The sequence below is a fragment of the Mauremys reevesii genome, linkage group 2 (assembly GCF_016161935.1).
Source record: "Mauremys reevesii isolate NIE-2019 linkage group 2, ASM1616193v1, whole genome shotgun sequence".
Classification (NCBI taxonomy): domain Eukaryota; kingdom Metazoa; phylum Chordata; order Testudines; family Geoemydidae; genus Mauremys; species Mauremys reevesii.
In genome coordinates this window covers 94,001,638-94,017,779 of record NC_052624.1, presented here as the reverse complement: position 1 = coordinate 94,017,779, position 16,142 = coordinate 94,001,638, and the positions used below count along the sequence as shown (strand labels likewise).

Sequence of the window (16,142 nt, the reverse complement as noted above, 5' to 3'; positions counted from 1 at the left end):
AAGAGAGAGACTACTGCATCCTGCCCCAGCTGCTCTCTTATAAGGGCCAGCTGGGCCCTGATTGTTGGCCACACCTGTGGTCAGCTACTCACTCAGCTGCTTTCACTCTCCAGGGCTGCTTTTAACCCTTGTTTTCCAGGAGTGGGGCAATTGCCCCACTACACACCCTCAGAGGGATTAGTGAGTCTGCAGGACTATTGTCATTCTTGCAGAGAGAGATCTCACTCTTTAACATACTTTCCCCCACTGTGCACCATCCCCAGCAATTGCTGCAGTAGTTGATTGAGTGAAAAAAGGCAAGAAAGAAAGAAAATTAGATATGAACTGGGAGTCCAGCCAAATTCCCTTGAAAGGTGTGAGCAGCCCAGTATTGCCAATTCCCCTCACTAACTTTCCATTTCTTTTCCAATCTTATCTTTCCTTCTTTGCCTATATCTCTTTAATTTCTTCTTGTGCTGCTCTACAGCTGTTCTATAAATAACTGCCCTGTATCAGGGCTCACACTTGTATAAGTGAGTAAATTTACTCAGGCAAGTAGTCCTAGTAACTTCTATAGACCTACTCACATTTGTAAAGTTATTGACCGCTGCAAAGACTAGAACTAGCAACTGGTTCAGCTCAAGGATACCCTTGTGCCAGCTAAGTCTATCTAGACCTAACTAAACCTGTGCAGGATCAGGCCTTAATTCTGGAATTATAAACTGGTTGTGAAGGAGAGGGAGGACATAAATTTGTCCTTTTATGGGTCAAAAATGTCCAAATTATACCATTTTTCAACCCGCTCTAGTGATTATATTATTTATTCTATAAAGTGTTTTGTAATATATCTCTGTGAAAAATGATAGATTAAAATAACATTTATTATTAATTAAAAATAGATGTTAATCAGTGTAAATTATTGTATTTCAATGGAGTTCTGCAGTTGCTGTAGTAAAGATTGTATATGTCAGTGTTCCTTGGATAAATCCGGTTTTTCAGGCATTTAGAACATGGCTGTAAAAATGTGCTCCAGGCTCAATCTTGTCATACAAGGATTTAGGGCCAAGTTCTCCCTTTGGATGTGCATATGCTTTTCCATTGACTGCAACAGGCACCACACACATTCGGATGCATGGGATATTTTTCCAGTTACTCCCAAAATGCTAGTTTAGCCAATGTTGTGCATGTATGTATGTATATCTAACATAATGTTTTATTGCATATTATTATTATATATATTATAAATTGTTCAATTAATTTATAATACTTTCCTAGTTTAAAACTTTTGTTTTGCACTCATGAAACTCAAAAATATATTCAAACCATTAAGTAATTGAGCACAAACATTTATTTTTTTTTGTTACAGACCAGCTAAGCCTTAAAATATACTGGCACTAAATATATACTAGACTGTATATTCAGGTGAAGCCAACATATGTATCGTTCTTTCATAAGAAACAGAAAACATAAAGTGTACATATCAACATACATAATTTGCAACGTCCTCTAAATAACAAAAGTTCAACACTTTAAAAATAAAACAAAAATCGAGGGTTAAAGTGGGCAGTTTTGCAGTGGTTCTTTTAGCAGGTTTTTTAATTTCATTTCGTGATCCAGAATCTACGCTTTCACTTAATAATAATAATTCTAAAATAAGAAGTCTAAGCCCTTATGCTGGTGAAGATAATTTAGTAAGTGTAAACCAATCCAAAGATATCTGCCTTAAAAGTTTTTCTGTCATAGTGATGTCAGTCAGGGGTGTGATTATTTTCCCCTCCAGCCCTGACCGATGTTATGCCAGCAAAAGCCCTACTGTAGTTGCAGTTATAACAGCAAAAAAAGCTCTTTTGCCAGCATAATTTACTCAGTTCAGGGAATAAGTTTAAACTATAGTGGCATAAGAACTCTTTTGCAGGCATTAGCTGTGTCTTCATTAGGGGGATTTGCAGGTTTTCCCCTACTGGTATATCTTACCGGCAAACTAGCTTGAACAATAGCTTTGAGAGAAGGGATTGTTAATTTTGACCCATCTGATAACAATTTAAATATGATTGTTAACTATTTAACTGCTGTTCAAAGCACCTAGAAAAAGAGAGGATCAGTCATATTATGACGATTACTGTGAATGGGATTTCATTTTGGTGTTTTGGTTTTGACATCTCCAGTGGGCAAAATCTAGTTTGTGGGTGGAGTTAGGGAGAATCACAAATCCCATGCCCCCTCTCCCCCAAAAAATAATAATCACAACCTTTAACCCTATATGTTATATTTTAAATAGCAAACACAGGAAGGAAATGAGCTTTTGTTTGAAATATCATATGGATATATATGAAAAGATTAAAAATTTGACATTTCTTGGAAGAAGAAGAAGAAGAATGTTCTTTGTTAAAAATATGTTTATGAGAATGATTGTGACTTAGCAATATTAGAAATGTGAAGTCATTCAGATACACTAGAGCAGTCCAGAACAAAAACTGGAATTGTAAGAGCTGTAGAAACAAAACTTTCTCCACAGCCAGCCTACAGCTACGCTATGATCTTCTCAAAAAGGAATTTCTGTAGCTACAAGGTGTTCTTGTCCAAGTCTAAAACACATCTCTTAGTCTTAGATTTTCCTCAAGAGCAATAACAAAGTTGATATATATAGAGCTAGATAGATATAGATATTGATATATAGCATGGTATCTTGCTTTTTATTTTTGTATATATATATACACAATAAAGCAGATTTGTTTATATTTTTATATTTATTAATATTATATTTTATATATAAAATAAATAAAAAGCAAGATACCTGTCTATACATTAACATGGGAGAGGAGAGAAAACCACTAGGCAATGACCTGCATGTTATATTTACTTGTAAGGCACTTGGATGATGAGTGTGTAGGGTGACCAGATGTCCGAATTTTATAGGGACAGTCCCAATATTCAGGTCTTTCTCTTAGCTAAGGACCTATTACCTCCCACTTCCTTCCCCGATTTTTCACACTTGCTCTCTGGTCACCCTATGCATGTGATATAAATCACTAAATAGATTAAATAGGCAGAAAAAGAGGATGGTGAATAAGAGCTGATCTTCTAGAATAGAATGATAATCCTCATCATTAGGGGCACCATCATTCTCCCATTGAAGTCAATTGCAAGATCTCTGTGGGAGTTGACTTGGGACCCAGGTTTCCTTGCTAGGAATCCTTAGTGAGATAAACATATTTGAAAATGGCTTTAAGGGACACTCTCAAGTAATTCAGGCCCCCAAATGTAGATTGTGGCTTTACAAAATCCTATGAGGCAGAAATGTTTTCATAACATTAAAAATAAGTAAGAAAACAATTACATTTTTAAAAATGTAAACATTCTGCAGTGGTGCTGGGAACTGAAACGTAGCATCTTTTTTCAATCAAAGGAATTCCAGAAAGTGAAACTGAACCTAGCAAGTCAACTTGTACGGATCAACTTAAGTGAAATGCAAAAAATTAAAAATAAATAGATAACATAAATTGTGGCAAGTGATTTAGATTTGTGAAATTCTTATAATTTTATTTATCTAAGATATTCCACCATATGTGGCTCTCTCCTTCTCCTATTCACAGTAAAAATCATTAGTAGGCCCCTCCCCCCATCATGAGACTAGTTTAAAAATTTTGAGATAAAAAAGATAAATTTTGGAATTCTTTTTATATGTCTACTGGTTTTTGAGCTTTTAGAATGCGCTAGGTCATATTTTCAAGCTTTGATCTACAGCTATGACTGTTAGAAATGTACTTTTATTTAAATGAAAGCTGAGATTCTCACCTAATCAGAATTTCAGGAGCTGGGTCTTTAAGAAAAGCACCAAATACCATGCAACTCGCACTAAAATAGTGAGTAATACGTTATTGTCTACCCCAAAAGCTCAAAAATCACAAGTGAGAAAATCATGACAGAGACCAAAAAACATGATTATTTTTTTTTTAGTGTTCCAATTTTTGAACTTCCCTTGCCAACTGCTAACATGCACGTAATGATTACAGTGCTGTTGGAATTGCTGGGGATTAGGTGGCTGATGGGGATGAGAGTGCAGGGAACCCCTGGATGGTTAAGAGGTGCTTGGATTGCTTGGGGACTTCTGAAAGTTAGAGGGTCCTTCGGACCATGGTATTCCTGGGTTTGGGTATTTGCAGGGTTTGGAGTGGGGTGTGGGAAGGGGAGTTTGGTGCAGCTGGATGTGTGGGGAAAGGGGAGCCTGAAGTTACAATTGAGCCTCATCTTGAGTTGTCCCTGCTGCACTGCTTGCTTTTCTTGGCTGCGGTTTCCTGCCTTGATCCAACAGGGGGAGCAGCAAGAAGGAAGGCAGCTGTGATGCAGGAATGAACGTTTGAGTGTCACACAAAACACGATATTTGGCAGCCCTGAGTTCTAATGGAGTCATACTACCAAGGAGTGGTTGACATAGTGGATGGTAGAGAGATGGAGGTTGGGGATGACCCAGTGGCCTATTGTGCAAGGGGCAACAACACCTGCTCCCAACTGAATCATATAGGTGATTCTCCCAGTGTGAGTTTTATCAATGGGGCAATGCAACCCCATAGTAATGATTTCTTGTTAACATAATATTGTTACCTTACCACTCTTCTTTAAAGTGTGAATTCTCTAAAACAGACATGACAAATCTTCAGGAAGGAATCTCCTTAAACAAATCTGCCCATTTTCATTTTGTTTAGCTGGAGGGCCTTGGATGTTCTAAGCTTCTGATATGTGTTTCATTGTCAAGGTGTTGAAACATTTACAATACATTTTGAATGGCAAATGTCACCCCTTCTCCTTCATATATTTTTTTTTCTTTTTTTGCTCAGTCTGACCCATTCAGACTGGCAAAGGCAGAAAGCCTGGTTGTTTCTTTGCTTCTCCTCTTCCCTCAAGATTTTCAAGGCTCAAAGATGTATCAGAAGTCTCTTTTCCCATAAGCAGAAGTGAAAACACTCTGATTCCTTTTAAGTTTTTAAATTTCTTAGCTGTCTTAATTTTTTGGGGGCTAGATGAGGGAGCACTGGTGATTTTGTGGGGGAGGTTGGAGGCTGAAAGATATGCTTTGAAAATACCCAGTGTGGGTGAGAATAGTAAAAGATGAAATATTATTTTGTGGCATGAGAAAATGTTCAAATTCACAGGAAAGAGGAGTCCCACTAGTTCAAAGTCAACTATTGCTCACAAGAGGAGCTTTGATTTAAAGGGACACTCTCAGTGCTTATTTTGTACCAGGGCTGATCCCCAATACCTCTATACTTGGCAGTTATGAATGTAAAAAAAATTCTTGAGCCCCGGCACCTCTTTCAGTACAAATTAAGCACTGGACACCCTCAACTTAAAATCACACTTTTGTCTGAATATTTTTACTGTCTATTGTTACCACTAACATTTCAGATTACTAGACCTGAAAGAGATTAGATAAACAGCATTTTTCTCATTAGTTTCTCTCTTTATTTGATAGTACTTTGTGTATAATTAGTCAGTTTCCCCGTTGGCTTCTGAGGATATTTCATGCAGCAAAAGGGGAGAGAAAAACATTTTAAAAGGGAAATGTGATTATAAGAACATGGAAAAATGGCATGGGAAGTTGAAGGACCAATGTAGTACCTGAAAGGACTTTTAATTATTTTTAATTTACTGGAGGTTAAGTTGACTGTGGTCATTTTTAAACTATAAAAAAATCCAAAAATATAAGAAAGAAGAAAAGAGTGAATAAAATAGGCTTCTAACCACTTTCCCTACCCCTGTCATATTTCACATTACCATTGTATTGTCATGTGGCAACTAACTTTCTCCCAAGTCACAAGAAACAACTCATGACTAGTACAAACATTAATAAGACCAAACTCTTACAGCCTTACTCCCAAGGCCGGCTCCAGGCACCAGCGCAGGAAGCAGGTGCCTGGTGAGGCCAATGGGAAGGGGCAGCACGTTCAGCTCTTCGGCTGCAATTCGGCGGTGGGTCCCTCAGTCCCTCTCACAACTTTTTTTTTCCCCCGCCGCTTGGGGCGCCTTGAGCCATCCCTGCTTACTCCACCGTTAGTCCTATACTGGTCAGTAGAACTGCTTGTGAAATAAGAGGGTACTCACTGTGAGCAAGGGTATCATGGATCTCTAATTGCTGTGAAAAATTAATAGTTAATCCACAGATACACCATCTCCATCAAGTCAGTATGTTCATGAAAACAATACAAACTGTAGGAAAATTCAGACAATACTGCCATCCCCGAGTGTTCAAAAATAATGAATCAGGTCCCAAAAATCATGGATTTTTTTAAAAAAATAAATAAATGTTGGATTCTTTTTGTCTTCTGCTTTTTAACTCTTTAGGGTACATGTGCTTCACATTTTCAAGCTTTTCTCTGTAGTCATGAAGATGTTAATGAACTTAATATTAAAAAACAAGTTGAGATTCTCATGCAGTCACTTGATTCAGGTACCTGGGGCTTTAAGAAAAATATGAAATTTCACAAGACTTGCAATAGTGAGGGCCATAGCATTAAAGCCTGATCTTGCTCTCCTTTAAATTCCCAATTCAGGAAGGTACCGGTACTTAAGCATATGCCTAACTTTAACTAACATTGACTTCAGTGGGAGTACGTGGGTGCTTAAAGTTTGGTATGTGCTTAAGCAACTTGCTGAATCAGGGTCTAAGTCAAGAGCTTGGCTCCCCTGGTAATCAGATCATGACAAAAAGGTGCATATCAAAGGTTTGGTATTCGGCTACACCATTGGGTATACATCATGATTGACATGATTAGGTATATATTGGAATGTACTTTAATGCATATACCCACTCCTTTCTGAATCTTTGATCTGACTGGAGAATGATGTGATATGGGTGGGTGGGTGTGACTGTGTTCATTTATATTAGCTCTTCTAAGGCTATTTTTGTGCCAAAGAGACCCATGTATGGAGCCAAAATAACACAAGAGCTGGCCTTGGCATGGTATTTTGATTCTTCAATGGCTGAAACGTGAGAAGGGACAATCTTGAATTCTTTTGGCACCATAACTGACACCCTCAGCGGAGTTCCAAGTACCTGTGGAACCTAAAAAAAGAGCCTCAGGGTGAGTTGTTAATGCCTGTAGAACCCTAGGGGCAAGAATGGGGGCTAGAGAGCAAAACAATGGGAATTTTGACAGAATGCAGAAGTAATTCTCCATGTTAAAGGTTTACCATTGTAGTCATAGTCTGGGGGAGAAAAGCTAAAGAAAAGAAGGATAAAAAATTCAAAGGCAGGTTTTTAAAGGGAGAAGAGGCTCAATACTGGAGAAGGAAGGCAGTATAATAATATTTCCAATTCTTCTGATCCTTGTTTTTTTTTCTTACAGCCCCAGGTCCTGGAGTCATGTGATTTCATGAGACTCTGAGCTTTAATTGAAAAAGTAAGTTTCCAGCCCATGTGGGTGAAGTGCTGAGCCTGAGAATGTGAACCCTGAGGGGGCAAAAACCAGAAGGTAAATAAATAGAACACCTCAAATATATTGTTTTTAAAAAACCTCATGCTTTTATGGGGCTTGACTCATGATTTTTGAATGCTGGGGGCTGGTGGTACTGAGAAAGTTTGAAGATAGTGGGAGAGAAACAGAGGATAAAATGAACCAGAGTGTGAGGGCTGGATAAAAAAGGAGGAGCAGGAAAGGAGAACAAGTGTGACTTTCTTCTGTCCCTGATTGAGAGCTGGGCAGAGACTGAGGATGGGAAGGGAAGCAGAGAGCAGGACAGAAGGAAGAGAGGAAGATGAAAAGACAGAGAAACTGATGCTAGAGGGAAGGAAGGGGAGGGTGAAGGCAACATATTCCCCCACCCCATCCCTCCCAGCTATGGGCGTGGCCTCCTGGTGTCTGAGCTGAAGCTGGGGGTGGGAAGGGGAGAAGGAAAAGAGAGGAGAAGTGGGGGGAAGAGGGGAACATCAGATTGAGAGCGCGTGTTTCTGCTGGTCCCAGCTCCTCATTCTCTCTCACTCTCAGGCACTGAACAGCACCCAGGGGCACACCCCCTCCCACACGCCTTCTCTTCTGACTTCGGTCCGACTTCCCTCCTCCTCACCGAAATATTCCTACATTCCCCAGTGTACAGGAGGAGGGGAGCGGGTGACCCTCGCGTTTCTAGCACTTCCACCGGGCAAATCCAAAGAAGGGAGTCAGACAAAAGTAAGGGAGGGGGAAGATCTTTCCTCACTCCAGAAAGTTTAGTGCCCCTCTCTACCCGCACTGCAGGGGGGTTGAACCAGCCATGTGCCCTTCCCTGAAGCTCTTTTCCCCTCCTCTGGACTAAGAGTGGAGTATTGAAACAGAGAAGGGGAGGAGGGGCTGGTGGTGGAGAGGAGTCCTGCAACATCTGTAAAACTTGGACTAGGAGGAGGAGGAAAGGAGAGAGAGAGAGGAAGGCGAAAGGGACAACTTTTCCAACACGTGAGTATCGGATCAGTGTGTTTTTATTTCCCTCCTTTGGTGGACTTAAAAAAAAAGGGGGGGTTACAATGCAATGTATATGGGTTAGTTAGAGGGGAGGGGGGACCCTTCCGATGCAAGTTTTTTTATACAGTCTGGTAGATTTCTCCCCCCCCCCCCTTTGTTGAACCAAATCAGAAATGTCAGTCAGTGCGGGTGAGTCAGAGGGATCAGATTACAAGATCACTGAAACTGATGTCGGATCCGCGCGCACACAAACGGAGAGGGCTTCTCTCTTTCCCCCTCTCTCTCTCTTTGCGGGAGGAGGGCAGGAATAAAACAACAACCAATACACACACACCGCCCGGCCTCTTCTCTCTCAATCCATCCCCCCCCGCCCAAACAGAAGCAAAATGCCCGCTTTCATCCTTTGGGGTCGGTCCTGTTAAGCTCTGCAAAAGGGGAGGGAGGGAGAGAGATCCCCACTGCATGCACTGTGCGTGTGAGATACAGCAGCCCTACCTTTTCTATGGGAAGTTTGGGGGGCTTGACAGAAGCAGCAGCAGCAGCAGGTACGTGTACTGAGTTTTGCAAGAAGTTCTTCTTTGTTTAATGGACTCTGCACAATGGTTGCAAGAAGCCAGAGATTTTGGGCACTTCATTTTCATTTCCGAGCGCGCTCTCTCTCTCTGTCTCTCTCTCTTTAACTTGGAAGAGTGGGGAGCGGGAAACTATCCGAGATCTAACCAAAAAATGGCTGTCAAACTGTCCTTAACTTAAAGCCAACACCCCCCCAAAGTATACAATAATATGTAAGTATTTTCTCTCTCTTCTCTCGCTCTCTCTCCGCCTGCCCTACTGCACTCCGAAAGGATTTTGAGGCTTAATGTCTCACAGTTGAACTACAGATTTGCATGCAGCAGCTGCTTTTCCCCCAAAGAAACTGCTTGTTATTTTCATGCCAGTTTCTTTGGCTGAAACTTTGTTGCTGTAGCAAACACCGTGTCCTGTCTGGATAGGTGGACGGACTCAGATGTGTGTGTTAGTTTTGGGGAGAGAAGAGGAGACGGAGATTCGTTTCCTATTACTCTGTTTTGATTAATCTGTAGGAGTTACAGGGGAACGGTTTGGGAGTGGGATGGGGGAAGGCGTCTTGTTCATAACAGAGGAAAAGTGAAAGTTGTGCCTTCTCTTTATGATTTTGTTGTTGTGAGTGCTGCCTTTGGAACTTGGAAAGCTGCATACACCAAACTGCTGGGATCTATACACCCTCTACAACTTCTCCCCTCGCAATGTATGGAGAAAAATATTGCAGCGGGGAGGGATTGAGTATGAATCACTCCCGAAAGTTACTTTCTCGGCTTTTTTGGAGGGTGGGGAATAGAGAAGAAGGAGAACGCATATGATTTGCTACAAACCAATCTGTATTAGGACCTTTGAATGTTCTTACATCAAATAACTTTAAAGCATTTTAGGAAAGTGGATATGCGGTTGTTTTAATTAGCCTGTAAAAGTAGGTTGTTTGCACAGTTGCTCTTCTTCCAACCTAGTTGATATAAACACACACACACACACACACACACTCTCTCTCTCTCTCTCTCTCTCTCTCTCTCTCTCTAAATGTGCAACTTCCAAGTCCTGGCACCACGAGAAAAGAAAAGGTAACAGGAATCCCCTCCACACTGCCCCTCCATTTTTTTTAGCCCTCTGGTGTATAGTTTTGAGCCACTCCTTTGGGTACAGTGTTTGTGGCCTTCTGCCAGTTTATATGTAGATATATTTATGTAAAACATTTTCTCTCAGCTCTTTGCCAGCTGTTCCACATTTTCCAGCTGCCACTTCTGTTTGACATGATGGACTGTATGGATCTCTAAGTAAAAGAGCCTTTTTAGTCAAAGGTATGGATGGTTGTCCACTTGGTATATAATGTTTAAAGTCCAATTGACCAGAGGAGTGCTAGCTAGCAGTGCATACCACATACCACACTTTATTTTCAAGGGTTAATAAAGCATATTTTTATTTTGAAGTTTCATCATGATTATTTAACTTCTGGATCACAGAAGAACTCCAATATAAAAATGGTTCAAAGCCTTTGAAATATGTGGCTAATTAAATTAACAAATCTTTTAAAAAGGGTGCCAGAGTCTCTCACTGTGTGTCTCTACATGCCTGATGTATGTATCTATATGGGAACCATTTAAGTCTCTTTAATACTCAGAAATCACTAAATTTCTTTGTGTTATACAACTCTTTATGGTTTGGTATTTTGGGAGATTATGAACTGAAATCCACAAGAACAGGCCTTAAGTATTTTGAATATTTGTGCAATTGCATTGTAATTTTGAAACGTACCTCACTGATTGATTCCTATAATTATTTCATTTAGGTCCTTTATTAAAAATTAATAATGATCTGACAGTTTCTTAATTACATATGTCAAGATTATTTTGAAGGGAGAAAAATGCTATGTTTTCAAAGAAGAGTAACATTAAAATGTAAAAATAGTTCTGAATATACCACAGGATTTCAGTTGAGGGATTATATTAAAAGTAATGGTGAATGAATTTAACAATGTAAACTGTATGACGTATCCTCAGAATTGGTTTATATAATGAAATTTTGGGTTTAACAAGCTAGTACATAATACATTTAGTTGGCTAGTCTACACTCAGATTTTAAGCAAACATTAAATAACATTATCTGTGAGACAAGCAGAAGATCATTTCTTTTACGCTAAAGATCGTGTGGTTGAGAAATCTAATGTGTGGGGAAAAGGCACTGTTTTAGTGTATATAGTTCTTAAAAAAAGAACAACAAAACCAAGCAGTAAAGGAAGTAAATCTGTGCATTTCTTGCACATGGCTTTCAGTATGGCATTCTGTTTTCCAAAGCATTTTCCTGCCCAAGTAGCACAAAACAAAGAATTACCTGTATTTTCCTTAATGAGTTGACTCCTGTTTTGTGCTTAAAATGTATGCATTAGCCAACACAACATTTAGCAGTGCATGTAAAGTTCATACCTGAAGGTATATTTTGAAATGAAAATGAGGTATTTTGTAGCTGTGTTCTAAACATTCCATGTTTAATTTCTTAATTATTTTTATTTTGGGTTAGCTGGTATATAAACTAAAATATAAATCCTCCATTAAAATATTAGTAGAATGTATTTCCTTTTGTAAGTTACTTAATTAAATTGCTTTTTGGTTATCCATTGTATGCTAACTTTGGAAAGTTTGAATTACACTTTCTCTCTTATTTTTGGTAAAACTACTTCCCCCTGCACCCAGCAGCTGGTTTGATCCTGACTCTTTGAATTCAACTAAGAAGTGAAATCTGTTTGGTTGCAAAGTGCTCTTGAAAAGTTAGTCATCTTTGCCCAGTAAATAAGGTATCTGATGCTTATTAAAGTAAGATCCATTGAGCGGAGGAGGAGGGAATTATGAAAGGAAGCAGTTTAATGATCAAGGTTGCATGCACTTAACTATATGGAGACTGTAATGTATTAAGAAAAAGAAGACTTGAAGGAAAAGTGAATCAATGAGTCATGAAATCCTTAGGAAAACCTTAGTAATGGAATGTTAATGCTTTTAGACTATAGTAGATTATCTTAAAAGTCAGACTTTTCTTCTTTATGCAATTGTTGTAAATCCCTAGCTAAAGAATACTTTGAAGAAGGCTTTAGTTTTGCTAGCACTCATATTTTGTAGTCATTCTGATTGTTTTGGAAGAGTCAAGAAATTTTCTGCCAACTTGCAGCTAGGTCATTAAAATGCTAAAATGGCTATAGAGGAAGCTTTTTATTCAACAAAAGGTTCAGCTCTAATCATGACTTTAAATTGCCTTTCAACTACAGGTTTTATAGACACCCTACCCACCCCCCGCCACTGCCTTAGATTTTGTCATTTTTATTTGTGCATTGATTTGTTATAAATTAAAATCAAATAAAATGAGACAGAATAAACAAAAATAGGGCATGGCTGCTGAAAACTTTTCAAGTACTTTCAGTGTATTTTTCATCTTTACTTTTATTTGATAGGTCTCTGAAATAGAGTTGTAGACTGGCACAGACTTTAAATGAAATTTCACACTTTGATGATTTTTTTTTAACTTTGATATATTGACAGCAAAAGGAGCTGCAAAGCTTTTATATAACTTGAGCAGTAACGCCAAGCAGCAGTCAAACGTCTCTATGCATTTGTGTTTAACTGCAGAAGAAAAACATGTCCATGGGCAGTAGAGGTTCTTATCAACTCCCTAATCCCAGATCCCAGCAAACCTTGAGGGCATGCCTCAGATCTTGCTGAAATCATTGTAGACTCTCACAGTTTGCAGATTAAATATGCTATGTGTTCCTGGCTCCAACAACAGTTTTATGAGCTCACTAAGCTTCCTGTTTAAAGATCCTTTTCTGAAGTTTTTAGGAGCTGCTAAAGGCAATGCTGTCTGGAGTAAGTGGTACTTGTTAATTTAGAGACACTTTAGATATTTCATTCTGTCTGTAAAAATAGCCAAAATTGTTGTTTTCAGATTGAAAGTCAAGTTACACTGAAAAAAAGCCCCTTTAAAGAGTGATACTGTTGTTTTAATGTGTTTATGATTACCCAAGGCTGCAAAGCATACATGGAGCTTGATTTGTTTTATGATGGCTTGACTTTGAATAGTGTCTTTAAAATTAGACTTTTTCAGTTGTAATTCCAAGTGTATCTTTTACTACATCATTTTTGAGCATCTTGTTACTGATTGATAGGCTCCTATAATGCATCTTTAAGAGGTGTTTCCTCACCTCGTTCCAGCAAAATTTTAACAAAAAGTACATATTTTCTGCAAAGGGTGAATTGCAGACATTTATGTAGTTTGATATTGGGGACTGCTGGGCCTCAGGAAAGTACTTTACATTTTGTGTCCTAACTTCTCCTCTAGCTGGTAAATAGTTAACATCTATATTTCATTCCGTATAATCATGTTTATGTATTTGGTGTAATAGTCTTAATTAAAAAGGAAAATACTTATATCATTGTCCAACAACATGTGTCATGTAATGTTATTCCCAAGACAACTTGAGCCAATTTTGTGTTTAAAGGTTATTCAGTGAATGAAATTGTGAAAGCCCATTTGTCAAGGTACTGCACGGTTTCTGTTGGTTTTCAACCCCCAAATTCATTGTCTGCGTGGCTCCGTCATTAGTCATCAGTGTATTAGTGCTGCCTTCAGGCAATGCTGCCCAGCACTTCTTCACACCATTATAGCTCTAAAAGTGTACTCTGCCGATTTGTAGAATTACTGCTCTGATTTCCACTTGGCTAGGTTTGAGGTAAGTCCCCTCCCTACCTTCTAGCTCACTCTAATCCCTGCTTTCTTTTAAGGCTGCTTTCTGCAGAGATTTAGGGGAAAACTTTCTTGAAGACTGTGTTGGCATCATACTGTGGTTTTGTTGTGGCATGCAGTGTATAAATTGTACCTGCATTAAACTGAAAGTACATTAAATTGGTTTTGATCTGAAGAGCTGCTGTGTCTCTTTAAAAAAAAAATCTAAAACCTAATCAATTGATTTTACTGTTGCCTAATAGTTTGTTTATACTTTTAAAATAAACTAATTAATTGGGATAGAGTACACCTTGTTATTCTTGACTACACACTTCCTGAGTATCAGCACAGATTATGTTCAGAACACATTATCAGATTTTATTTCATGATTATAGTATTTGAAATTTCCACTATAGTTGTAGTTATTTTGGTTTTGTTAACATCGATTGGTTCCCTCCCTCCCCCCGCACGGCCTCTTATCTTTACTGAGTCCAAAATACTTACATCTTTTTTAGGTTGAGTACCTGTTATTTGGATTAGGACTGAAGGATCAAATTACCCTTGTGATGAATTAGAACAAAGTATATTTGGATGTTTTTGGTCTAGAACCATGTTTTCTATTTCATTTGTCCTCTTATGTACAAATCTGGTAATGTCAGGAAAATCAACTGGGTGTAAAAATACCTCATCCAGCTGCCTAAAGAATGAAGCCTTCATTAAATAAGATGTATGAATACCTGAAACTAAATAGTCAGAAACATAGATTGAGCCAATGTCACTTCAGTAGAATGTCTGCTGTTCTGAACTGTGTATATTAAAATGAAATTCTAGCACTAAAGATCTTAACTAATAGGACATGTGGCTTGGTGTGGTGTGGCTTGGCACTTTGAACCATGAATCTCTATGGATGGTTTTTCTTGGAAAATAAGACAGCAGTAGAATTCTGTGATTATATTGTGTGTACAGCCTAAGTGGACTGGAAGGTAATTTATATTGCAGCAATGTAGATTTGTCCTGTTACAGTTTTGTGAGGTTGCAGAAACTGCAAGGAATCCTGATACTGTTTTACTGCTACAATGAGACAGGTGTAAAACCTAAAATAAAGTTTAAAAGCTGAAGATAAAGTTTTATAAACTACATTTTACACTTTAAATTCTTCTTGGATGCCTGTAGCTTTCCTAGCTCTTTACTGGTAAGGTTAAAACATCTGTGTTGGGTAAGTATGTGAAATCCTGCTTTCTGGATCAAGTCATCCTTAACATTAACGTATGTTGAGTAGATAAACAGAATTGCAGGAATTGGAAATTGGTGATTAGAATATTGGACTTCCAAAATCATTTTGCTTGAGTTCTTTTATTGTGTTTAAAAATGCTAATTGTAAAATGTGGCATACAGGCTTTTCTTCTGTGATTTGTATATCCTTAAGTTGGAAACAGAAGATGCATCCTAAGCAATAGTTGCATTATGTATGTATCGTCTGGGCCGATGTATGTTAAATATATTCTTCATTGAGCTTAGTTGCTGTATAGATTGACATTGATATATAGATCTAGTTTGGAGTCTAAGGAAACTTCATTTATTGGGTTTGATGATCAAAAACAATAAGTCTGAAGAAAATGATATGCTACTGGAATTCACATGTAGCGCTAGTGCTCTAATAAGAATATCTCTGCATTTTTCTGTGGTAGTTGTAGTTGCAGTGACCTTTTGTTTGATGAACTAAATATACCATGACACAGAGCACATCCATTACAGGTGTTTGTAATTTGTTTTACCATCCTGTTCTGGAGAAAGGGCAAGAGAAGAGTGAAAAACCACACCATATCCTCACCACAAGTGTTTGCAGTGCTAATAACAGTATCAGCAGAGGAAGTCATAGGGCTTGTTATCAACACAGCAAGAGTTGCTGATTGTCTTTCTCTGTGGCATATTCTCATCCTTTCAGATCCACATTATGAGTGACCAAGATCAGATTTTATAGAACCCCTGCTTTACAGAAGGAAATTACATTGCTGATATTTAAGTGTTTCTTATGATTTTAGATTTATTAGTTTGGTTCATAAAGGGCATAGGCAAAAACTAAGCATAGATTTAGAAGAGAAATGTAAAACATAGCCAATTATTTTAATGAAACCTACTGTATAAACATCAAGAACTGAGATTTTTTTCTGTGCTAATTCTTTTAAGACTAAAACTACTCTGCCTAAGATTGTTTTTCTGTTTAAGAGTTTTAAACATAAGGACATAGGATTATAATACATTAGGCAATAGCACAGATTATTCTGACCCTTCAGGCGATATCACAGTTTTAAATGAACAAGTATGTTGTTAATAGCTAGTATGTCACCCTGTAAAAAAAAAAAACTTACTAAAGTAGAGACTGGAAAAAAGAAATTTATTTCTGTGTTTATAAATAACATTTATGGATTCATACTCTATTTAAAAATAAATAGT

The 16,142-nt window shown here is 38.1% G+C and overlaps 1 protein-coding gene across 2 annotated transcripts in view; it reads left to right on the top strand.

Annotated features, from left to right (window-relative positions):
- The first annotated feature begins 8,379 nt into the window (after positions 1-8,379).
- The window catches only part of GLI3 (GLI family zinc finger 3), a 256,152-nt gene continuing 248,389 nt past the window's right edge, over positions 8,380-16,142 (top strand). For both annotated transcript variants that reach the window (XM_039526928.1, XM_039526927.1), the window contains exon 1: positions 8,380-8,405. The gene's annotated coding sequence lies outside the window, so the exon portion shown is untranslated. The remainder of the gene's footprint in view (positions 8,406-16,142) is intronic.